Source organism: Lissotriton vulgaris, chromosome 8 (genome assembly GCF_964263255.1).
Source record: "Lissotriton vulgaris chromosome 8, aLisVul1.2, whole genome shotgun sequence".
NCBI lineage: Eukaryota > Metazoa > Chordata > Amphibia > Caudata > Salamandridae > Lissotriton > Lissotriton vulgaris.
Genome location: NC_141696.1, coordinates 509,646,476 through 509,673,574, shown reverse-complemented (window position 1 = coordinate 509,673,574; position 27,099 = coordinate 509,646,476). Strand labels below are relative to the sequence as shown.

At 41.5% G+C, this 27,099-nt stretch overlaps 1 protein-coding gene across 1 annotated transcript in view; it reads right to left on the bottom strand.

The window, feature by feature from the left end:
* HTR1F (5-hydroxytryptamine receptor 1F) overlaps nt 1-25,648 on the bottom strand; it is a 373,008-nt gene extending 347,360 nt beyond the window's left edge. Inside the window, exon 1 of the mRNA XM_086933316.1 lies at nt 25,492-25,648. The gene's annotated coding sequence lies outside the window, so the exon portion shown is untranslated. The remainder of the gene's footprint in view (nt 1-25,491) is intronic.
* Between the last annotated feature and the right edge of the window lie 1,451 nt (nt 25,649-27,099).

Here is a 27,099-nt window from a genome sequence, read left to right as displayed (position 1 = left end):
ACGCCAATAAATTATACTATCATATTTTACTTTCAGGAATATTTGGGATCGTACTGCTATTACTGATCCTTTAGCACCACTATTGTAGGTGCGATCAAACTTTGGACTATCGTATTTGAATGACCCTTCATCTGTATGGTGAGCCCAAAAATGTATTAATTTTCTTGGACACATATCATGGTGTTTGTGGGGCATTTTTGCGACCATATTCTATCCCCCTTTGCCCTCTGAGGTGTTTGCGATGACAGTACTACCACTCTGACGCTTTACTCATATTTTGATCACGGTCAATCTGACCACACACACATTGTGGATCTTATATTTTATATCGGAGACAACCTATGTTTCACTTCACACCTAAATCTTTGGTCTTCAGTAAGTACTACACTTGGTACGATCACACAAGTTTTCTTGGGTGCCTTTTCTCCCCAATTGGCACGGTCGGTGAAATCAATTAATGCTGAGTCACATGGTTGGGACTTGCATTGTGGTAGCAAGGTACCGGTGAGGGTGTACGTGCTTCCACAACGAACTAGCAAATGTGTCACTCAACATTTATTTTTAAGATGACTAGGTCTATTGGCGTAGTCACTAGTCTATTTTTATCTAACTTTGTATATGATGTAATCTAATGTTATGTACATTTAAACACAAGGCAAAAAATGCTTATGCATGTTACAATCTTTTTGCAGCCCTGACGAAATTCCCAAGGCACGAAAGGGAATGAAACGCGTTGGCTGTGCCTGTGTATTTTAAAAGAAAATAAAGAACACATTAAAGAAAGAATAGAAGAGTTACAAAATCAATGAACTTTTTTTGGCGTTGCTGACTTTATCGAGTGCACCTCTCAATTCTTTTGTAAAAATGCTCCAGACCAAGTCCGAAGGTCCCAGGCCAGGAGCTCGGGAACCTCCGCACCACAATACTAGCCAGCCCTTGCGCTTCACATCAGCTGGCCCGTTAGGAGCTGTTTATTTCAGCAAATTAAGCTAAAAATAACCATTCACCTATTGTCAAATATGCTTTATTGGTATAATCATAATCTCGGAGACGGTTTATACTAAACCTCCTATGTATGAAAATTGATCAAAATTGCACTGCTCATTTTGCCTCTTGCCTCAAAAAGACAATATATTCTGTCACTTCCTGAAGAGAACATGTTGTATTCAGATGGGTGCAGAATTGGTGGTCCACCAGAGCCTAAATCACTCTCTAATTAGCTGTGAACTTTGAAGTGTTGCCTTCCCTAGCCCACCACTATCTAACCTCCAAAGGTCTCCTACTAGTCATTCAAAGTACAGACGTATATATACAGAGCTCTTTATCCTGTCTGCAGGTACATTGACAACTGTCCTCAAATGGAGGCAGACAATGTCTGCACAACCATATTATAGAAACTTCAGACCCTGACTTCGGATAAATCCAACAACTCATTCTGTTCTCATCGCATTGATATTGCCTAGAGTGCATAGTGCATTTTTTGTGTTATTACCTTCTCTCTCTCTCTCACTCACTCACTCACTCACTCCACTCACTCACACACTGTAAGCCCAGTCTTCCATTGGTAATTGAAAGAAAAGCTGCATTTTGAAATGTGTGTTCCCCTATAGATGAACACCTTTTTTAGATGAACATCTTTAAATTCCAAAATGGCGTTTACAGTGATAGCTAACTAGATTCTCTAAAACTGGATTTTGCTCCCTGCATATAAAACTTGGAAAAAAATTGCATTATTTACCATTTAAAAAACATAGATGACTACAAACGTTTGGGAGCAGCATCGAGCATGTTTAACCAAATGACTACACTTATATTTTGAAGAAGCTTTAAAATCTTCAAGATTCTTTAAGAAGATTAACTCTATCCTCTCCTCTTTTCTTTGGCATGGTAAGAAACCCCGGATGTCCCTTGGCAGACTAATACGCCCAAAGCAGGAGGGTGGAGTTAACTTCCCAGATTTCCCGGCTTACCAGAAAGCTTTTCTCCTACGACAAGCTTCCTTCTGGTTTCATGATTGTGCCGCTCCCTGCCCTCTTTGGGTTACGATTGAGCGTCTTTCACTTTCCCCATTCTCTTTTGCTGAATATTTATCCTTTTCTCGTAACCCATCCTCACTGTCCTCTCCCTTGCACAAATTTACGACTAAGCTGCTTTTATCCTTCACCCCCCCCCTCATTACTACGGTGGCCGATTTTATTATCTCCACCATCTGGCATAATCTGCACATTCTCATCAATGGTAAACCGTTTTACTGGAAGTCATAGAGACAGCAGGGATTAGTTTGGGTGTCTCAATTGTTCTCAAATTCTACATTCCTACCTTTCTCCACTGTTTGTCAATCAATTCATTTACCTACCTCTTTTGCTAAGAAATACCTTTTGCTTAAAGAGGCAGTACCATCTACTTACATTCAACTCTCGCAATCTTGTACTTCTCCCACATTTCCTACCCCTGCCTCACAACTGCACTCTTTTCTGCGCACTACTTCCAAAGCTTCTGCCATTTACAAATACCTCCTCCACACAGACTCTACTAGGCCTAAAACTAAAGTGGAAGAACAATGGGAATGCCACTTTGCCACGTCTTGGTTGACCTCCTTATGGTGTAAGATTTGGGTCAAAATACGTAAGTCTTCTAGGGCAGCTAATTTAACACAATCCCTCTTTTCCATTTACAACAGACTTCTCTTAACACCATTTGACCTTAGTAAAAGATTTTCCACAACCCCTGACACATGCTGGACTTGCTCTTCCCCTCATGCTACTCTATTCCATATGCTATTCTCTTGTAAATTGGAAATTTGTTCATGCTTTCTAGGTACAAGTTTGGGCCCAAGTAAATAAAAAATTTTATACTCAAATTTCCTTTTCTTACATTCACATTTTCCTAGGTAGACTTTCCTCTTGTTGGGAAGATGTTTCACTCAATGTTCGGATTGTTGACTTGTTTTTTTTTTTGATACATTTTTATTTGGAAAACCTCAACATTACATCATGTGCAAAGCAAGTATAGGCAGAGGGGCCACTAAACAACATCATTCCAGATGTCAAAATATCGTGCAACAAAGGAAAACAATACGGTGTACCCCGGCCCGACCAGCCACATTAAATCAGGATCGACGTGCAAAATTGTCCACAATATTACAGGATATGGGAGGATTCCAATTTATAATAGAGTTGAAGGATCAAACATCAGGCAATATTACGACGTCGCATACCAATCAAATCACATGACAGGACATTAGCCTTCAATCGAACACATCATTGGGAGAACAATAAGAAGATATAAAGCCAAAAACGATCAGACTGAACCACAGTGCCCCACTCATGAAAGCGAGCAACGACAGCAAAATTCCGTAGCTTTAAAGGACACAAGCAATGATCCTCCCAAGGAACCCGAACCCCAGTCTCCAACTGTAAAGAAATATATAAGAAAGGAAGATACACCAAGAAAGAACGAGAAAAGAAGAAAGAAAAGTAGGGCCATAGAGACAAAGAAAAAACAGAAATACGTCCCGCCCCCACCCCCCACCCTGCATGCAGCGAAAGGCCACGGCCCACCCCCCCCATAGGCATGCCTGTCGCCCCAGAAAACCCCGAAAAAGGGAAATTAGGAGGAGGGCCCTAGCTCCGGCCCCAGACACGCCCCTCACCCACCCCTCCCGAAAAACATGTAAGCCCGCCATGATGGAGGGCAAACAGCAATGTACAGTCATCCCAATCACCCCAAATCACCGTCACAAGCCATGTTACAGTCCGGCACCAAGAACATCCAACAAGTACATAATCAGCCCAGGTTCAGCCCTGGCCGGTCCGAACTGAGGTATTAAAGCGCCGCACATCATGGAAAGGCAAGTACAATGAGTCCACAATCCCTGTTGGAGCCGATCCGACTGCGAGTAAGAACAAAAGAGTCGATGCGATAATGCATCTCCATGTCACACTTGCCGTCGGGAAAACTGGGTGTTGCAAAGCAGGAGAGGAAATAGCCAGCTGGAGGGTAGGAAAGTCAGCAGACACAGAAGCTCAGCCACATGACCCGCTAATTCCATTTTTCAGTTGTACGCACTCCAGGGAATCCTCAGCATCGGCAAACTGGGGAAGATCGGGCTCCCGATCGACATTTTGTCCGCCCATCATTGTATAACTTGCCGCCGCCTGCAGGTCGTCCACGACCATCCATCGACGTCTCAAAGCTGAGTGCAACTCTGTGAGGGCCAGCAGGATGTCTTGCACTGTGGGTTCCATCGCCCCCTCAACGATTTACGTAGCGCACCCCTCTTCCAGGGAACCGCAGAGCAGGAGAGGAAGCAAGTCCCACAGGCAGCCGAAAAGTCAAGCGCTGCCCGTAACACACGCACGGGTCATATCAGGCACACTCGAGTCCACGAACACCCACCGCGCTGCCAATCGCTTACCAGCCGTAGCCGGAGACTCCCATAAAAAACAGCATTGCAGGGGGATCGTTCGGCCGCCGGTAGTCTCCGAGGTAGGTCAAATCCTGGCCGTGTGTCGATGGGTGTAGCTGAGTTTGCACGCAATCACAGGCACCAACGTAAACCTTAGTTGGGCTGTTTGGGGGCTCCAGCGCCAAGCTCCGATCGACCGTCTATGGCCGCGTACAATCACAAGTCCCGGTCTGGGTCACCGGACAAACATGGCCGACCGGAGCCGATGTTGATCAATCCTGTGCCGGCTGCTGCGCCACTCGAGGTCCTGGCTCGCTCACTCCAAGGGCCAGAAAGCTTGAATCGACGGATCTCCGCCATCAGGGGTGGATTTCGCGCCGGAGTCACACAGCCGGGCTCCACACGCCTTCACCTATATGGAGCCGCAATCGGGATGCAGGATATACGCCAGGATGGTGCAGGAGGCGAGCGGTGGAGCCGGGCGTCTATGCGGCCATTTTGGCCGCCGTCGTGGCTCCTCCCCCGAATTGTTGACTTGTTGCTAGCTGTTGCGTTTCAGCAGATTACAAATATCTCCTTTAAAGCATAGTGGTACAATGTATGTCATAACTATAGACTAGATACTGATTTTGTTTTCCCCATTACCATGGCACCAAAACGATTGGATTTATGGCTCCCAATTACGCTCTACCTTGATGATTGTGCTAAACGCTCCTTTCACTTGCAACCCGCCCAGCAAGAAGCCCCCAAACACCCTTAATCACCATAATTGTTCCCTAATTCTACATTATTCTATTTTATCTCATCCTTTTAGCATTGTTTTACAGTTATAACTATTGTATATTTTCCTCCTGTTTAATTTTTTGAACCCGTTTGTCTTTTTAAAAAAAAATTCTTTTAAATGCTATTCATGTTTGATTTTACTTGCTTATTTAACGTTTTATTCATGACTTGTTTTTCCATTTTGTATTGACACCTTGCTTCTTTTCAATAAAATTTTCTTGAACTTAAAAAAGAAGCTTTAAAATCTCACCCAGTACTTGATTAAGAGCAAGACTGAATTAATGCTTAATTCAGAATCTGGTAATCATACAACAGTGAACTACTAATTTGTGATTGGCAGGCTCTGACTAACCCCCTTCTTACATATTGGCATCCCATTTACTTTACTCAAATTCCAACTTTCCTTCACTCAAATTGTGATTCCATCAAATTCTTACTCATATAAAGTTATATTTTTTAGACAAATATCCACTGGAGCGATGGAAGATGCTCCTATCAAATATTTATCTATACCTTAAATCATTTGGCAATATTGGGGGGTTCAATAGGAAAAATGTATGCTAGGAGATCCCTGCTTCTTTCAGTTTTCCTGTAAAACCAGTAAATCTTCTGTGCACATTGTGACATTTTAAGTGGCACTATTTCCTAAAGCTGATAGCACTGAAGGTACAGAAAATTTGCTACGTGGTGTACATGTCCGGAGGCAATAGCCTTTGCCTTCTAATTAATGATTGATTACATACACCAAAAGATTCTTTATAAACGCTGTAATTGCAGATGTTATGCAAGTGTGCTACTTAATATGCTTTTAGAAAAGCCCACAATTCTATAGTTTGACACAGTTAGCAGCACCTTGCAGCCAGGTCTGGTGGCACAGTGGACTAATGCATCTACTGCAGGGGCCTGTGTTCGACCTCATGCTCAAAGGTTCAAATTCTGGTGGGTCCACTCTGCCTTTCATCCATCTGAAGTTGATAAAATGAGTACCGTTGAATTGGGTAACAATAAACATGTTATTCGGTGCCATGTTGCCTACGGGTGAATGTGGCAGCATGCTCTTTTTTGGTTACCTCAATGAGATTTTAAATGTTTCAGGCTAGCTTCCACAGATTGGGAAATGACATGGACCATCGAACTCTCTTAACAAGGGAAAGCTCAGGAGGCTTAAAACTAGTTCTGTTATATGTGTGAGCCTGATTAGAGTACAACACAGTAGTGAATCAATACTAAAGTATGAAAGGCCAGGCAAGGGCAGTGTGTGCACAGCACTTTTAATAAATTAGCTATCTCAAATAGATTCACACTCAAACCAAGGTAAATTATAGGGAAAACTTAAGCAAAACACAATAAAGTGGAATTTCAAAAAAATACTAAATGCAACATGTGTGGATCTCACCTGGGGGTCGTTGGACACGAGCAGAGCAGATGTAAAATAAAATACAATATTGAAACTATGACCTCTGGGTAAACACGACAGAATGGTTGTGAAAAGCTTTAACGATTGTGAACCTCTTTTATTCAAGATACTTCGAACATAGCTTGAACGGGAAAAAATAAGCAGTACAAATAGGGTAACATAGGTTTTGCAAATCCACGCCACGAGATATGATTGTAGACACTGTTGCTCAAAATGTAGACTTCCTAAGTTTCCCCAAAATGTGCCTGCTAAACGGGATACTCAGTGTATTTCACAAACATAGATATTTGTGATCATTTAAAGAGAAGCGAAGAAATAAAAAAATAACATTATGAACGGTGTGAAGAGCAGTTGCAAAGCAAGGGGACAGTTCCCTATTGTTCATTCTTGCACACAGGGGGTAGTGAGGAGGTGCACTAACCTCACGGGTGCCATAGACATACAGGGCCAATGGCTCAGACTGGGCCACAAAGTCTCTGGGCCCAGCTAAGTGGCTAACTAATTGGATGCTGGACGGCGACACACAGCAGGTCAAAGAGAGCATTGAGTAAATTGATAAAAACAGGTAAAGGTAGTGCAAAGAGGGATGTACTTGTCATGATGAATCGCCACTTTCTCAATTACATTTGCAGGAAGGGGTCGAGGTAAGCAGCCTCTTTTTAAATGCAGAAGCTTCAGGGAAACCCTCTCGGAGCAGTTTGATGGGAAGCTATTTATGTACCCTTCAGACTACCTGAAGAAAAGAATGACTGGAAGAAGAAGTGAGAGTTGGGGTTGCCCTCTGTTGGTAGCACTTATTCTGATGTGTGGCAAATGTTTCTGAACACTTACCTGTAACACTGAAAGTATGAGTAACAGAAATGGACACAGAAGAGTCCCTGGAAGCCTCAGAACATAACTTGAGGGCACCAGTAGCAACATCCCTTGGGGCACCTGCCCCCCCCCCCACATGTCTGTCTGTCTGTCTATCTCTCTATCTCTCTATCTATCTGTCTATCTATCTATCTGTCTATCTATCTATCTGTCTATCTATCTATCTATCTATCTATCTATCTATCTATCTATCTATCTATCTATCTATCTATCTATCTATCTATCTATCTATCTGTCTGTCTATCTATCTATCTATCTATCTATCTATCTATCTATCTATCTATCTATCTATCTATCTATCTATCTATCTATCTATCTATCTATCTATCTATCTATCTATCTATCTATCTATCTATCTATCTATCTATCTATCTATCTATCTATCTATCTATCTATCTCTGTATCTAGATAGACAGACAGACAGACAGACAGACAGACAGACAGACAGACAGACAGACAGATAGACAGATAGAAGGGTTCAAGGAGGAATACCCAATGGGGCTACTTGAATGGAAACTAAAGGATGTACTAGGATTTAGGGTCCCCAAAAATCTGTCATTAATAAAATCCAAGGGAACAGCTGGGGCAAAAGAAAACTGGTGGCTACTTCCATTCAGTGTTACTGCTTTTGGAAAATATAATCTGGTGGTTTTAGGGTGTGAATAATGTCTGTCAGTAAAGATTTGGTCAAAGGTAGGAAATCTCCATTAATTTGGATGGTTAACTGGTCAATAAATATACAGCAGTGTTTGAGTCCACAAAATGCAATAAGAATTGTGGAGATAGACTCTAGTTTTGATTAAGTAGCATTCCTTTGCTCATATCATCAATATGGGGGCATCCAGAATAGCAGCATATATATCAATCAGCGATCACAAAGCCTACAACATACATGGTCTATACTATGGAACAGGTTAGATGGATAGCATTATCCAAAGATCGCTACTGTATCCATATCACATGTTTATTGAAAAATTAAGTAATACGGATAGGGAATTATTTTTCAGCTTCAGCTAGGAGAGGTGTGGCGTAGTGGCCAGAGTAGCTGACTCTGGAGCGGGGGGTCATGGTTCGATCCCCGGTGGCAGCTCAGCTCTGCACCATATGACTCTGGGCAATAGCTCACTTAATTTCCACGACGGTCCCCAGCGCCTTGAAACCCTAAGGGGTGATATGTTCGCACTTTACAAATATAGAATATCATCATTCAGCTTCAGAGGTTTCCACATACCAGTGTAGAAATAAATTTGATCACCCAGAAGGAGGTGTCCAAAGTTTCACTGCTTGTTAAGGCATCCTAATGATCTGTGATGTATGAGCCCAGGTCTTCTAGAGGAGAAACCAGATATGAATTTCACCAGTGAAATTGTTACTGCAGTCAATAAAGGTTGAGGCGGGAAGTAGGACACAAGGATGCTTTTGCCTGCGCACCTTCTCAATATGAAGCCAGTGCTGCCTGGGTATTCCTCTGCAGGGACAGCTCCTCTGCAACACCCCACTGGCAGAGGTAGCAGCTAAAAATAAAATGATATTTGATTTTCAATTTATTTTTAAGCAGCTGTTTAAGCCAGTATGGGCAGAGAGGGGACGGGGCGTGGGAGGGGACAAGAGGAGTGCCATGCGCACTCTCTGAGTGTGCACATGTGTCTGGCTGGCCGCCTCAAACTGACCAAAACACACATGCGCACATACTCCCTGACCTGAGCAGAGCGCCTTTTCAGCCCACTCAGGCCAAACCCTGTGCTGCTCTGCACCACTGGGTTTGGACTGGGAGTGTAATGCAGCCACAGTACCTGCTGGGACACGGAAGAGGAAACCCCCGGCGGGACGAAGGACGCAGCCATCAGCTTTAAGTAAGTTGTATCTTTTTTTATAACACTCTCCCTGCGTTCACCCTCTCATGCGCCACCCGCACAGCCCCACTACCTTTTGTATGTGGTGGCCGCCACTGTTCATCTGGTGCATGTAGTTAAAGCAGGTACACTGGAGAAAGATCAGCAAGCTTCTAGTCTCCTCTAACATTTGATTAACCTGAGACACAACCTTGCTGCCAAAGCTACATGGGCCTCATTTATGAAAAATGACGCATCGCTGCGTGAAAACAGCGATGCGTCACTTTTCACTGCACACTCCTTGCGACACCAATGATGCGTCATATTTAATGTATGACGCATCATGTCGCAAGGACTTACAGATACGTCAGTATTTCTGACGCATCTGTAAGTGCAAAAGTGATGCATTGCTGGAGTGTGTCAAAAAAGTGACGCAACTCCAGCAATGCGTCCTTTCACATCGGGAAAGCCCCATGTGAAAGGGCTTGCGTCAGTCTTACGCCTGCTGTGAGGCAGGCGCAAGATTTTGACGCAACAGCATCCTAAAAGTGACACAGTGAAATCTCATAGATTTCACTGCGTCACTATTACGAGGCTTTTTGCGGGGGAACGCCCCCTCTGCATACATTATACCTGACGCAGGTATAATGTGGCGCAGGGGTTTAAAAATTGACGCATCTACCTAGACGCGTCACTTTTTAAATATGGCGCAAGAAGGCGCATTTTGTACGCCACTGGTGCGTCACAAAAAGTGACGCACCAGCGGCGCAAAACTGACGCAAGGCCTCATAAATAAGGGCCCTTTTCTGTATCATTTCTGCAACCTTAGGGAAAGCTCTGCTGTCTTGGTCCAAGTTTGCGACAGCATTACAATCTGTGCAATAGCTCTGATGCCTGGGGAATCCGACAGTAATATTATTGTGATATAAGAGATAGCTTTGATGTATGTGGGACATGGCTCTGATATCTACCTTTCTGAAGAAAAGGCCCTGCTGTCCGCGCTGCAAAATTATTGAGTATTCTGATAGATGTTTCTGCTGTCTCGGGTGCCTGCCTGCATCATCTTAGAAACTTGGAAGATAGCTTTTCTGGTGACGGTGTTAGCTCTTAGTTTGTGTAGAACAAAATAGGGCTCAGAGCTCTGAGGTTGCACACCTGGGAAGTGCATACTCGTAGTAAAATACATTGATGTTCATGGTGCAGGCTCTGCTTTCTGATGTCTGTCTGAAATATCTGTGCATTTGACTGCTATTTTTATTATTCGTAAATACATGGCTTTGACATCTGTCAACTTCAGGTCTCTGAAAACTGAAAGTTAGTTTGGTTCTGACGAACGCACCTGCAACATCTGTATAACCTGAGGGATACCTCTTCTGCATATTAGTAAGCATGCATAACATCTCTGTCATCCGACAGCTAGTTCAATAGTCTGAAGCACATCTGTCACTTGAAATCAAACATCTGTACACGCAGATTGCCAGCTCAGCCATGCCAGATGGAACAAATACATGTATACACTTCATGGATCTGCTGCCTGAGGCTTCTCTCAAAGTGAACATTTAAAACCCATCAGCCATGAACTGCTGCCGCAACGCAAGTCTGTTTGAGCGGAAGGAGGCAAGTAAGTCTAGATTTTGCAGTAAATTTACACTCGGAAATGGTGACTAGCCAAAAGTAGTAAACTTATTACAAAGTGTAACAGTAAATGTACACATGTAGTTGTACTCTTATGCTTTGAAGTACATTTACAACTTTTGGCTATTCACTTTCTAAAATTTAGGCCTAGATGTATCAAGCCTTTTGCGATTCGTTAAGGCCTTAAGGAATCGCAAACGGACATTTAGCATCTTTTGGGATGTATCAGAAATTAGCAAAATAAGGAATCGCAAAAAATTGCGATTCCTTATTTTGCTTATGCATTTAAGGAATCGCAATTTTGCGATTCCTTAAATGGCATGTATGAAACTATTTTAAATTGCGAATTCGGGTTAAGGAATCGCAAATTAACACCAATTTGAGGTTCGTGTTAATTTGCTAAATCCTTTTAAAAAACAAAAAATGACTATTTTGAAGGTGGCATGTGACACACATACATGCCCATAGGGCATGTATGTGTGCCATATGCACACACATGTAAGTTTCAGGGGTGCAGCAGGGTGTGCATGAGACACCCCTGCACCCTTGAAATAATTCTCAAATTGCGATTAGCAAATTGCGAATTCGCAATTTGAGAATTACTGCACAATCATTCCTATGGGCCTCCTGGCCCATAGGAATGCATGGGGAATTATTCCTTATTTGCGAATTCGCAAAATGCGAATTCGCAAATAAAGATAAATAAGGAATCGCAAAAAAAATGCAATTTTTTACATACATTCCATTTTGCGAATTCTAAATAGCGATTCGCAAAAAATCGCTATTTAAGATTCGCAAAATGGAATCTTGATACATCTAGGCCTAAATTTACTACAAAATCGTGATTTAGGTGTCGCCACCCCTGAAACTGGGAGGTGGAGTTAAAGTCATGAGTGCTATTTATAGATTTGCAAATATAGGTGGAGCACTCCAACACCCCCGTAGACATAATTCTATGTGAAAAAATAGGGAAAACAATTCAAGTTTATTACGTTTTTTAAAAATATTTAATTAATTTTACAGGTAAATTGAATTGTTTAATACATTAAAAATAGTTTTCCCATAAAAGTGATAAAATGAAATATTAGCCAACAGTACCACTTTAAAATCATGTTAATTAAACAAGGAATTATAATATATTAAGGTATTTCATCAATATTATTTTTAGCAAAAAATAATAAAGGCACCAGCCAAGCAATTGTATATTTAATTCATATTTAGTAACTTTAATTAGAAACTGTGTTTAATTAATATAAATAACATTTCATTTTTAATAAAAGTTAAAAATGTATTTTTTAATAAGTCAACTGTTCATTTTGGAATAATAACTTACAATACACATACACATAATTTAAAAGTTGAAATAACTTAATTATTTTAACATTATTTCTTACGGGGGCACTATATTAAGTCCCTGCCACCATTATTTTCTATGGGAGTGTGTTGCCGTACCTCTGTGTGACCTTCAATGATTCCAGATTTATTCCAAGACCTTGCTGGAATACATTCACTACTGTTTTGTCACCTTCAGGGCACAAGTAACTTTAGAAGTGTCGTTTAAGTAAGCAATAATCTTACTCATTTGTGGGTGGGTGTGTTTATTAGCATGCCCCTCACTAAACATCTCCTTACACGCACACTTCTCTTTGTGCATCCCTAACCCCCTCCCATTTAGTAGTAGATATTTCCCATTTTCACACCACTTCCCCTGTCCTTCCCATATTTGCAACTAAGTGCAGAGATCCCCCATAGAAAATATAGGTGAGGTGAGGTGGAGATGCAGATTTTCACCCGGAGGTTTGTAAACTGCATTTTGTAGTAAGTAATTAGTACTATTTTACGTACTACAAAATTTGGTTTGTGAATTGGAAACCTCTAGACCATTGACATTAACCATGCATGCAATGCACTTCTATACTGAGTATGAATAAGCCAAGACTGTGACTAAGATTTACTAAAGCTTCGGGTCAGGCTTGCGTTACATTTATAATGCGAATCCGACACAAAGTGTTAAGGTGGGATTTACTATCCAACACAAATATGGATTTTTGTTGAATAGTATTCCAAAGAAACGCAAAGTAGTGCAATGTGCTGCCTTGCATTCTTTTGTGCCAATGAGGTATTCCATGGGTGGTGCATTGATGTTCCCATGCAACAACTTATGAGCCTTGATGCAAATCCCTATCTACGAAGAATCTTTGAGAGGGATTTGCACAAAAATCTTACTCCTCATCAAAGCAGATGCAACAAGGAGAAATGTTTCTATTTCTTTTTGTTTTCCCTACTTTTCATGTATGCTGCATTGTACAGCATACATACAAAGTGCCCAAAACCTCAAAGAATATTTTTTTTTACTGGTTGACCCACTTCCTATATAAAATCTATTCTTTGGAGAACCCAGACTCCCATGCACTATGGCGCATTGCCATCTAGAATGGTGTATGCTGTCAAAAGTGTGCCAGTGCAAGGAGACAGTAGAACAGAGCCTCATCATAATAGATATTGCACTGTTCTGCTTTTCCAGTATACATCACATAGCGTAATTTATAAATTAAAATCATTAATCCGAATTGCTTTAGTTCAGTTTCAAAACATGTTCTGGATTTTGTAAAAGCAAATATTGAACATTGCTCTTCATATGTTTATGACTAAATGTCAGGGACCAAATGGATTCAGGTAGAACACAAACAGGCTGCATGTTAGGGGTTATACCTTTTGCCTTACTCCGTGCACTTTACCACTGCTAACAAGTGTATGTGCTTACTCCCTAAAACATAGTAACATTAGCTTACACCCAATTGGCACAAATAATTATCGTATATGTCCCTAGTAAAGTAGTACTGCATGTACCCAGGGTCTGTGAATGGAATGCTACTAGTGGACCTGCAGTTCTGATTGTGCCACCAACTTAAGTAGCCATTTCAAACATGTCTCAGGCCTGCCATTGAAACCTGTGTGTGAAGTTTTAAACTCCCATTTCTACCTGGCAAAATGAATTTTTTATCAGGCCTAAATTTAGCTTTTTAATACATGTAAGTTACCCATAGGTTAGATCCTAAACAGTCTATAGGGCAGGATGCAGTATATTTGAAATGTTGGAAATGTACTTTAAACTTTTACATGTCCTGGTAGTGAAAAACTTTTACATTTGTTTTTCACTATTTCAAGGCCTACCTCTCTATAGGACAACATTGGGTTAACTTATTACATTTAATAAGTGCTAACTTTTTATTGGAAGTACGTAGGAATATTTATATTTTGGGGCCTAAAAATTATAATTTAGAACCCTCTTTAATAGTAACGTTGAATTTTAAGTCTCCATGCTGAAAAATGCCACTTTTATAAAGTTGCCATTTTCTTGTTCTAACCATTTGGTGTCGGTAGCCTGGATCCTGGGTTGCATGACTAGGTGTAGCTGGCAGTTTGTCTTTGTGCTTTGCTCCCAGACAGTGATACAGAGGGGAACTAGATGTTGGCAGGATGGGCCATCTCTGACTTGATGAGGATGTGAAGTTGACACCTGCTGCACATGCACATGACAAATGCTGTACCCCAGCACATTCAAAAAGGGTTTTACACTTGTCTTTTGTGGCCCCAGACAAGCTAGGGCCAAGGCGGAAAAGTAGGAAATTCCAAATACCAGTGGGGAAGAGAACCTCCAGAACCTTCTCCTATTTCGAAGCTGGCACAAAGTATAAATATTGGACCCTCAGATACCAACTCTTCAGTACACAATTCGGGACCTGTATAAGACTGCTGTGCGACTCTGCTGCAAGAAGGATTGATTCTCTGCTGCACTGCTGCTCTTCTGCACTACTGCCCTACTGCCCTGCTGCCTGATGGAGGAGGACTGGACCTTCTTCCAGCGACGGCTCGTGGAGGGAGTTACGGTGGGGCAGGAGGGCGGGGAGGGGGAGGGGCCGGGTGGAGGTTGCTAAAAACCGGCATATGGATAATTGCAGGTAAGTAAACAATTTAATTAATCAAACGAATTTCGTAGCGCGCCTTGCATCGCAAAATGCAATGCAGTGCGAGCTACGAAATTCGTTTTATTAATTAAATTGTTTACTTACCTGCAATTATCCATATGCCGGTTTTTAGCAACCTCCACCCTGCCCCTCCCCCTCCCCGCCCTCCTGCCCCACCGTAACTCCCTCCACGAGCCGTCGCTGCCTTCTTCTTGATTCCAAGATACCAGAGTGACTCCACGGGCTAGTTGGATGGCTTCCTGATCAGAGCTTCAGGAACAGAAAAGGCTCCAACAACCTAGAACACAGCACCTGGACTCTGTCTGTTGTCAGTCTTGCCCCCAATTGGTACTGCCCCAGCCAGAATTTAGAAGTGTGCCTGAAGGTGCTTTGCCAGATGAGCTGCTGTCCAAGCACAACCAAGACAGTGTGACACATTGCCCCGCAACTCTGCATCATAACTGCACTGTGAAATGCATCCCTGATGCAGAACCCCGCAGCGCTTTGGAACTGCCACTGCCTGGCTCCTCATTGATGCAGAATCTTGGGGAGCAGTACAACAGCACCTCAGAACAGCTGCTGCGCAATGCATCCTTGACACAGGGCCTTGAATCACAGCCCCACAGCTCCCCCGAATCGCTGCCGTGTGATACATACCTGACACAGTAAGTAAGTAAGTAATACATTTATTGTGCAGTTAATTAAAACCATTACAATGATTGACCCACTATTATAAACAATAAAACCTCAATTTTCTTTATAAAAAAGCGATAGCCATAGTTAAACAAAAACATGCGTTAAGATTGGGAAGAAAATCCACACCCCCGGCCTCGGTAGTCCATAATCTTGTTTCTTCACTTCGGCCGGCGAATATTAGTGGCAGTCCGTGAGATAAAAGTACCCCCCTTATAAAAATCTTGACTTCAGAACGATGACAGACCGAGATGCGCCGATTTAAAGTGCATAGTGCTGCCTCGGCTTCCGTTGGTTTGTGCAAAGTATGTCGTATAGTTAGCCTTTCAATAGTTTCCTTTGAGGCTTGGGTGTGGAGAAAGAAACTTGACATTGTATGCTTAACACACTGTTATGGTTGTATGCACTTTTTTTTAAAATGTAGGTCAGCTGCAATTAAAAACTTTACCAGACAGCAGCTTAGTTGAGTATCTTGACCAGAGAAGCTTGCAAGCACCGCTTGTCTGCATGACCGTATTTGGTTTTTGTTGAAAATTGGTCTGAGTAGTTGCCGGCGCTCCTGCATCAGCTCGCGGCAAATGGTTATAATGTGGACTATGTCCTCCTCTCCTTCCCCACAAAGACGGCACACTGCTGGCTTTGGAGGGCGCAGCCAAGGGGGCAGGTGGTATGCTGTCGGCAGCAGACCTAACCGAAATTTCAGAAACTTCTCTTTGATGGTTCTGGAGAAGTTAGAGAGGAGGTAAGCTTGAGGAGTCGCTTTACTATAAGATTGTATAGTTAGCCAGCCATGCGAACGTTCAGTCAAGGCCGCTTTGTCCTGTAAGATTGACTCTTTTTTAACAGTGTTATTTACGATTTTCTTGAAGCTTGACACAGGACCTCACATTGAAGCCATCAGCCCATCAGAACCACAACTGTGAAACAAATGCTCCACACAGGATTTCACAAAGCTCCATAACCCGGATATAAGGTGCTTTGTTCGGTGGGCTTAATTTGGTCCCTGTATTTGGTCCACACTCCACTCTGGTCAGCTTGAATTTGTCCCATTCTGGCATGACTAGATAACTACAGCTGGCACTTTGTGCTTTTAGGCACTGTTTTAACTTAAATCTTTCAAACTGCATATCTCTGGTTCTCCTGATTGGATTTTTGTTGTTTTGGTCTCAAATAATGTATTAGATTTTTCCTGTGTTGCATTTTCACTTTATTATGCTTTGAAGTGCTGCATAAATACTTTAAACATTGCATCTCTGTTAGGCTTGGCGGCTTTTGTGCCAAGCTACCAGAGGGTGAAGCACAGGCTAATTTGGGGTGTTCTTGTGACTTCACCGTAACAGAAATTGTGGTTGCTGCTTGAGTAGGGTTCCCCACCCAGAACCAGTAACCCAATTTCTTACATTGGGTTTTAAACTCAGTGGTATGTTAAAGGTTTTGCAGCAGGTTGAACAAAAGGCTTAACTCAGGAGAAAATTGGTCTCAGCCATTGGGGGGAGGCAGATCTCGGCACTTAAGAGGTGGAATTCAATTGCAAGAATGTTCTTAATGAAAACTACTTTACCTACGTTTGGTATAGAACATCAAGAATGAATTCAGTAATGTTTTTCTCCACTTTTTATGGGAAAAATCAGATTTTGCACTTGTGAATATTCATAAATTATATATGTACAAAATGTGCCTGGGACAGGGCCAGACTGGAACCCAAATCATTCCTGGCAAATATGTTCCTACCACAGCAGGTAGTGACTAGAATGGAACAATTGAAGTGGGGTTCGGCCATGACAAACAATAACGTTTTGAAAGCATCTTCTTAGGCTGCAGCCCACCATGGAAATGTCAGAGTGACAGAATGGTCAGTTAAGCCCTGGCGCTACATGAATGATTTGTATTATTTACCTGCTAAAGTCCTTGGTGCAATATGAGGACACAGGGTGAGGCTTGGATACAGCAAGCACATATCATGGGGGAAATTATTATTCCCAAAGGGAGGCAGTGAGTATACCTGATACCTTATCTACATTCCTGCATGAGTCTTGCCCTAATGCAGGATTGGCACAGAGGAATGACCAATTCTAACAAGAGACAGAACTGTGCACTGTTAGTCATGCAGATAGAATTATATCGCCTGAAATGACATGGCAAAGTCAGGTGAACCAATCAGCTGACTGCATATATAAACCAACCAGAAAACGCCTATCACTCTTTGTGCTAAACTACCAGAACCGTCGAAACGCCGCCTCAGGAGGTCCGCTCTCTAACACTAGACAAAGGTAAATACTCTTGCTGTTGCGGAATAATTAGCTGCAAGCGTACTCTAATATATACGTGCAAACCACGATATTACGTGAATGTTGTCCACCCTATCGTTTCAGCTGTGCTCACAATATTTCTTAAAAGAGCGTGAGACGAGCCAGCAGGAAAAACGCAACAAACATCGAACGCGCAGAGCTCTGAGTTTCCTCGTCTGTTTAAACAACAAGTATCACAGGTAAAAGCATTAATTGCTACTTTGTTGCTGCTACGGTCGTCCAAGCTTTAACCGTGTTGTAGCATATACGGGCGAATTATGATAATGCGGTTACGTTTTCCGTTTCAGCTGTGCTCACATCATACCTAAATAGAGCGCGAAACGGGCGACCGTTAACAATAAATATCAAACGCGAGCAGCTCACAGTCCCCGCGCTGTGTAAACAGCATTACTACAGGTAAAAAAATTAACTGTTACGTTTAAAATATGAGGAACCTCTTCTAGCTTAAACAATGGTGATATTTGAACTTAGTCTTAAAACATGCAACATGGGAACTAATGTGAACTGCACACAATCTGCTGTGTGTTTTAGACTATATATGCTGAAAATGTGTGCTGTGCTTACCTGATTATAAAATCAAGGACACCTTTAGAAAAGTACAAACTTTCTTATCATGGAGAAAATACAAACAGTAGTAAAAATTGCCTTTTTCCACAGATGATGTATCTCCTATGTGAAATGAATAAAATTAAATATGGCACATATGGGCAATAAATACTGAAGATATATTATCCTAAAGCGGTAAGCACACATCTTAATGTCTTGTCAGATATACGTAGATTAATAGCTAACAGGGAATCCAAATGTCCTTCCAGTTAAGACACTAACCAGTATTAAAACGCTCGTAGTATAAACCTGGAATGTCAACAAGTAGACAATTTGAATACATGATTAGCTATGAATGTTTTTCACATTACAGATTTTATCACCTCTGAAACCCAAACCCACACCTCTATCTACGGCAACTCTATGCAGCATTGAGCACTGTCTTGTTTAGGCCGCAGAAGCTTATCCTGATTCTAACCTAATAATAGGTAAGCACATTTAAAATATGAGGTATGAATAGATAGGAAACAGAGTCCACACCGGGAATAAGACCTCTTGTAATGGGTTAGTATGCAAAATAGCAATTTACGTCATAGATGTAAATATATAGGACAACTGATAAGATAATCATGGAACAACTAAGTAGAATGTATTGCTTAGGATGCTTATGAGGTAACACGTACCACAGGTCTTTTTTGAGCTACTATCTTTGCTACTATCTTCCTTATAAACCAGGTCTCTTATCCTGGGTATGTATCCTTTGGGTATGTAATCTGTAGGTCTGTAATTCTTACCTGACTTCTATTTTTCTTATAATCTGTTAATAGTATGGTACCTAGTGGCATAATATAAGTTCTCACTGAAATAAATGAAATTTAATGTGTATCTGTTATCAATGTATATCAATGTATAAATGAATTATATGTTCTTATTTTCCTATGGATAACAATGCTTGTATTCCATCTCATATGGTAAATATTATATGGCAACCAAAATAGAAAAGAAAAACTAGTAACATATTTAAGCGGTATTATCAAATGTTTTGTTTGAAAACCAACATCTAACACATGAATTAATAGTTATAAAACTTACTCTTTTGTACATATAAATACAATATTGTAAAATCTTTTATAAATATCTTTTTACAGCACAATGGTACAGTCCTGAAGAAGGCACGTTAAAGTGTCGAAACGCGTAGACAGGAGACAGTAAAACCATCCAATAGTTTTTTATATTTATGAATTGTTTGATATTTTGTAATCATGCATATGTTATAATGCAAAATATTTTTTATATTTTATGTGTATACTTATGTCAATTTTATCAATCACAATGCAATTATAATAAGTATTAAATTTGAATTCAATAATATGTACAAACAGTAGTGGATTATTTTTTCCATATGTGGCTTTAGCCAGTGTTTATGTGTTAGCTGGTTCTTAAGCCAGTTTCTATGTGTTAGTTGGTTCTTTAATTTGCCTGGGTAATTTACTCACACTGAAATTTGCCCTGACCCAGGAAACAGAAAGGTATCAGGGGGTCCTTGCTGTCTCACACACTGTTAGTCATGCAAACCATGGGCCTGATTATGATGTCACTCTGCCCAACACCGATGCGGAAGCAGGACCGCCCAACTAGGAGTCGGAGGTCTCACTGGCCGCATTAGGATTAGCATTAGGATGCGGTTACAATGTGGATATTTTGCATTGGCGCGTGTGCTGTGGGATGCAGCACACGCCACAGTACAAAATAAACACATCTTACATATCCCTGCACTATGTGGCAGGCACCATGCAGTGTCTGCCACTTGGTGCAGGGATATGTATGGGGGTACTATAAGAGAACCGCAGGGCCCATGGCGGAGGGCCAGAGGGGCCCCCAAAGTCATTTTCTACCAGTCTTTTCATGGCGGGTTAACCGCTTTGAAATAGCCGGCAGAAAGGGACATTGTAATCCCTACAGCGGTGCCTGAGTAGGCACCGCCAAACATTGTGGGATTGCAGACCGCGCCATGAGCCCGTCGGATGCGTGGCGGTCGGTTTCTCCGCCCACCCTCCATCTGCCCGCAGCATCCAGCAAGGTCCAATGGGGGTGGGACAGCCACTGATGGCCTGGTGGTTCCACCACCTTCTTACTGAGGCCCCATGTTCTCAAATGTTCGTGACTTACATGACCAGTAAAGAACTGTATTATATGTCTAATAGTAAAAGTAGGATTATAAATAAAATTCAGTGCAATACCATGCAGGGTATGTGCATTTTAATTTTGTACCCATTTGTGACGTTGGTTCATCAGCCTCCTAACGTGAGCTGGCCCACATCACTGTCCAGATGTGACTGGGGTGGGTGTAACTCATGTAGTTCCTGATTCGTAATCATGCACAATTACCTAAGAATTCCTTGAGTCTGTGCTTGAATTACAAAAGAAGAGCAATTCTGTATTTAGCATTATTTCTTAATGTAAAAATGCCACCTTGCATCCAAAATCGATGCAAAGATACATTTTGTGCTAAGAAATAGCCGTATGTGAAAAAGAACATGAATCATGAGCAGATTCTCGCACTCGCTAAATATGCTCTTGGGTAGGGTTTTTCCCCAATTTACTGCCGGCATTTAGCACTATTTTCCTAGTGTAAAATGCACCCCCGCAGCTAAATGTTTCAGAACACAAATAGTGAGTGCGAGCCGCCGCTAATGCTTGCTAAATGTGCTCTTGCTGTAGGATTTTTTCCACCAAATTACTCCCAGATAAGCAAGTAGGATAATTATAGGAAATTCCGTTTCAAAGAGTAACGTGGAATTACCGAAATTACTCTGGCATAATCGAAATTATCCCAGGCCTACACGTGACTAATGGATGTATTGCGCATCAGGTCAGCAGGCACCCTGCTGCTATGATGTGTAAAGAGAGGCAACCAGAAGAAGAGCTTGCAACTGCTGAGTTCGCCGCCTGGTCCTTCGTCTGTCCGGTAGGCTGCAATTTTGCATGATTCTATCAGACTCTTATAATTGTGAGACCCCTTTTCCAAACGTGTGGCCTGCTTTCCGTTCACTTCGGGGCCAAGGATCACTTGGAGTGCATGCTGACTCTGTGGGGTATATTTTTCTGTTGCAGTTTTATAATGAGCAAACTCGACCTAAAGTACTGGGGCCTAATTTATGAGGCCGGGCGTCACTTTTACTCTGCCGGTGCGTCACTTTTTGTGACGCACCAGCAGCGTAAAAAATGTGCCTTGTTGCACCATTTTTACAAAGTGACGCATCTAGGTAGATGCGTCACTTTGTAAACCCCTGCGCTATATTATACCTGCGCCAGGTATAATGTATGCAGGGGGTGCGTTCTGACGCAAGAAAAGGTCCTAGAAGTGACGCAGTGAAATCTATAAGATTTCACTGAGCCACTTGTAGGACGCAAATGCGTCAATTTCTTAGGCCTGCTTCACAGCAGGCGTAAGCCTGACGCAGGCCCTTTCACATGGGGCTTGCCCCATGTGAAAGGACACATTGCTGGAGTTGCGTCACTTTTGTGACACACTCCAGCAATGCGTCATTTTTGCGGCATACAGATACGTCAGAAATACTGACGTATCTGTAACTCCTTGCGCCATGATGCGTCATACTCTAAATATGACGCATCATTGGTGTCGCAAGGAGGGCGCAGTGAAAAGTGACGCATCGCTGTTTTCACGCAGCGATGCATCACTTTTCATAAATGAGGCCCCTGGAGCGCTTCACATGAGCACCACTTACATTACACAAGGTCACTTTCATTTTTAAGGCATGGGGGCATTTGCCCCAAATAACAGGTTGTTAAGCTAAGACTCGATTCTGGCCCTAGCGCAACATCTTCTCCTATGTGATAGCTATAAAATCAGGATAGCACATTTGATTTAGACTCCAGTTTTTAATAATCTTTTATTTTTAAGGCCATACATTTCTCTAACTAAAATTCAACCTCTCTTCAGAGGTGAGCTTTTCGTGGAATGCTGCGAAATGCTAGCCTAAGAACAGCGTTATATTTCATTTCTCAGTAAATTAATTTCCCAATCAACCACCGCATAATAACAATGATCCCAGATCTTTTTGAGACACAAATGACTTTTCTTTTTAATAGGTAGGTTACTGCCACATCCCGGGTGATTAAATTCTATAGTACCTCAGGTTGGGTTTTCATTGACATTTTATAATTCTGACGGCAAATAGACATCGCCCCGAATGCCCATGTCTACCGTTCTTAATGACTTGTCATAATAGCATAACATAAAACAGTATCATTGAGTTGTGCAACAAAAAACACCTGTTATTCAGCGACAAGGTCCCCCAAGGGGTTAAAGTGTGTTTTATAAATGCAAGTATTATTGTATGTTATCTTTCTGAACGACCACTAGTGTATTGGGCTGCTACGAATATTAAACCTTGTGTGCACAAATGATGCAAAGATTGCTAATTTCCCTTTATCGAGTAGGTTTCAAAGGCTGAAAAGTTATCTCATGCTGGTAACTTCTCACAAAATCTTACGTCACACAATTGTTGCTATGGAAGATATTTCCACACCATCGGACTTCTGCGTCGTGTTTTTCCACCCTTGCCTGACCACCATCGTAAGACCTTGGTCCAGACGTTGGTGATCAGTAGATTGGACTACTGCAATGGCCTGCTCATCTCGGACAACGAGGAACAACTTAATCGTCTGCAAGTGGTCCAAAACACCGCAGCAAGACTGGTACTCAATGCCCAGCCCAGAACCTCTTCCCGTCCGCTTCTGGATAGCCTTCATTGGCTGCCGGTTCGGCAGCGGGTTAAACCTAAAATCTGCTGCACCATCCATAAATGCCTCTTTTGTATAGGCCCCAAATATTTAATAGACAAGTTCATCCCATATAGTCCCGGACGCTCTCTCCGCTCTAGCAATCTGCAACTGCTTCAGGTCCCCAGGATTAAGAGAGTGAGACAGGGAGGACGTGCCCTCTCCTACAAAGGCCCCATTCTTTGGAATTCACTTCCACTTGCCTTAAAAACTAATTTAAATTTTCAATCCTTTAGGAAGGGCCTTAAAACCTACCTTTATTCGACCCAATAAGTTCACTGGCAGCTCTACATCTCTACTATCAGTCTAGCATTTGCACCCAGGCGCAAGCACGGAGATATCCCCTTGGGGATCGAATCCTGCGCTATATAAGAAAATAAATAAATAAATAAATAAATCACTGTTCATTTAACTAAGGTTTACTAATAAACCTCTCAGAGCATGCGTAACAGAGCAGAAGAGTGCCATATCTTCTAAGATATGATGCTGTTCTCCTCTCTCCCTACACTGGCACACTTTTGGCCATCATGAGACAATGCTACACCGCTGCGCCACATTTCAGGGTCTCTTCCACTTCAGAAAGTATGGGGCATATTTACAAGCCCCTATCGCCACAGGAACGTTACTTTTAGTGACATTCCTGTGGCGATATGTGCGTCGCCTTTACAAAGCAGCGTTAAGCCACTTCATTTGGCTTAACGTTACCTTGTAAATAAGACCCCCTTTCATGCTATACTTAGCATGAAAGGGGTGTGCAATGGGTGTTGCAGTGGGCGTTCCACAGCAACCCCCATTAATTCTGACACTGCCAATATTTACAAGGTCACGGTAAATATGGGGCAGCGCCGAAATTAAGACCAGGGAAAACCTGGCCTTGAGCCATCGCAATGAGGAGAAATCTTTCATTTCTCATTGTTTGTGCTGTTTCTATGTGTGCTGCGTTGTGCAGGAACGTTTCCCTTCCTACACATACACAACCAATAAAAAATGACGTCTTGCATCATTTATGTGTTTTGAATTAAACAGCACACAGTGAAGTAACAAAACGCCATTTAAAAATTGTTTACGTGCAGGAAGGGCACCATCCTGAACATAAACAATATTCCCCTCAACGCAGAAACCCTTGAACTATGCTGCAAGGGTGTCTGCTTTGGAGCTAGGCTGCTAAAAGTAGTGCCAGCGCAGGGTTGCACCTTATTGCTATAAATATGGTGCAGCCCTGTGTTTCAGAAGTGGTGGAGCATGGCATCAAGTCATGGAGGCTAACACCACACTCCACCAATTCTGTAGTAAATATGCCCCTATGTTTTAATGATTTCCCTATTTTGTATGTGTGCTGTACAGTGCAGCACACATGAAAAGTAGGAAAAACAAAGAGAAATGTACTCATTTCTCCTCATTGCACAGTCCTTGAGGAGGTGTGCGTTTGTGGGTCACATCCCTAACTATGATTCTTTGTAGATAAGCATCAAAATCTATGAGTGATCACATTGGAATGCCAATGCACCACCTATGGAACCCCCTTAACACAAAGTAATGCAAGGCAGTGCATTGCTCTACTTTGCATTACTTGGGGAAATTACCCAACGCAAATCCAGATTTGTGTTGAATAGTAAATGTCACTCCATTAACTTTGCATCTGGTTTGCGTTAAAAAAGTAACAAAAATGTGACCCACAGCGTTAGTAATCTGGGAGGAACTGCCTAGTTAATACCAATTATACACAGTTCAGTATAAAATTCACACCCTCCTCTATTGAAAAAACTTCCTGTTTGACACTATTGCTACTTTTTACAACTTCTTTCGATTACAAACTCGACAATTAAAGTACTGAGATGTTGTTTGTTCCTTGACTGCAGCTACAATATTTTTGGGAGTATGCTGTTCTCTTGAACTTAGTTAGACTCAGATCCTTGTAATATTTTCACTTTTGAATTGAAATTTGCAGATCAACACATATCAATAGTTTGCACCATAGATTGCCTGTTTTTGAACACTGGATGGTTCGATATTTGAATCACTGAAAAACCCGGGAAAATGTAAAAATCCTCAAGTCAAGTCAACTCTATAAAAAGACCTGGAAATTTAACTAAGTCGGAATATTGCTTTACAAAAATCAATTAAATGTGTGGGAGACAGCGTTGCCTGTTTAGGCACCATTATGAAGGCATTTCTCATTTCAATAGATTAGTTTACTGTTTCAGTGATACATTTACTTTACCGTCAGGTTTTACTCAAGCTGCAAACATTACGCGAACCAGATAATTCTTTTTTGTGGTTTAAAGAAGAGATTTTTCTCCGCCTCTTGAACGGCTCCATCTTTAGTTTGGCAGAGGGACTCTTCATTCCAAGAAAACTTGTCATCCTTCATAGTTTTTATTCCTGAAATGAAAAAAAGGTAGTTTAAATGGACATTTACTCAATTTGATCATGTTTAATATGGAAATTAGCAATTACATCTGGTTCTGAGAACACGAACGATTGCATTGCGCTGAGAAACAGGTGCCGTATTTGATGACCATCATTGATATTAGAACTTTGTAAGTAATAAGCATCTTAAAAAGACCAGGGGCCAGATGTATGTAGCTATTTAGCGGTTGCAAACCCTACTATTTGCTAAATCACAGGTTTTGATACTGCTAAATGAATGTTTAGTATTTATTAAATTAATTTTGCGATAAGTAAGTCTTTACCAAGTCGCAAATGGGTGTAGAAATGTATATTAAATTGTAACTTGAAAGGGGTGTGTTGAGGATGTCCCTTCCAATTTGTGATTCGGAATATGTATCAATGGTTTGTGACTTCAGTTTTATTCAGACACCATTGATAGTTTATGATTCCTCAAATGAGGTGGTAACCCATTTGTGAATGGCAAGGGAACCTCTTGCCATCTCTTCCGCTTCGTGAATGTAAAAAGAAAATTGAGAGTGGGTAGTGGCTCAACGGACTCCTTCCAACTCTTGCATGAACTTTAAAAAAAAGTATTTCCAGAAATGTAGGCCCATTTCCTTTAACAAAAAATGGATTGAATTTAAACAAAAAATACTTCATTTGAAAACATTCATAGACAAGGTGGTCTGCTGACCCCAGCCAGTGATGGCATCCAATCTGTGTGAGTTGAAATTTGCGGCCTACCTTATGAAAAGTAATGAGGTAGGTAGAATTGGGACCAACACAGATTTGCAAGTTTGTAAAACAACCTAATGGTACACAGGTTGGTTAAAAAAATCAGAATTAAGTCACAAACAATTGGTGCATGATTAGCAACCAATCTTTGTGAATTTATTCTTAGTACAGCTGGCCATAAATCCCTAAAAACGTTTTACCTTGCAATGCCATATTATCATCTAAATAGCTATGCTTTCAGAAAACAGACCAAAATACATGTGTACTCATATAGAAATACACATGGTGCCTGTAGCAAATTCAGACAGTCTGTCGGAATTTGGAGATTACTATGGGAGCCTTTTTGACTTTGTTAAATGTAAGTGATGGCAAATTTTCCAATATTAATTCTTTTATGATTATATTGACATTACCAAGTAACACACAGATGCACAATGTGCATTTTCCACGTTTAGATTGACCATACCAAAATGTAGCCCACATATTAAAAGGATAACATTTGGTTACCATATTCCTTTTCTAACATGCCTTTTTTTCCAATGGAAGTCAGCTCAATGTGTGTTATCTGTTCCCATGTGAAATATGTTCTTTTATGTAATCATTGTAGAATGTACTAACAAGCTAGTGCAATGCACCTTCAGAGAACATGTTGGGCCATTGGGCCTCATATATGAGAAATGACGCATCGTAAGCGCAAAAGTGA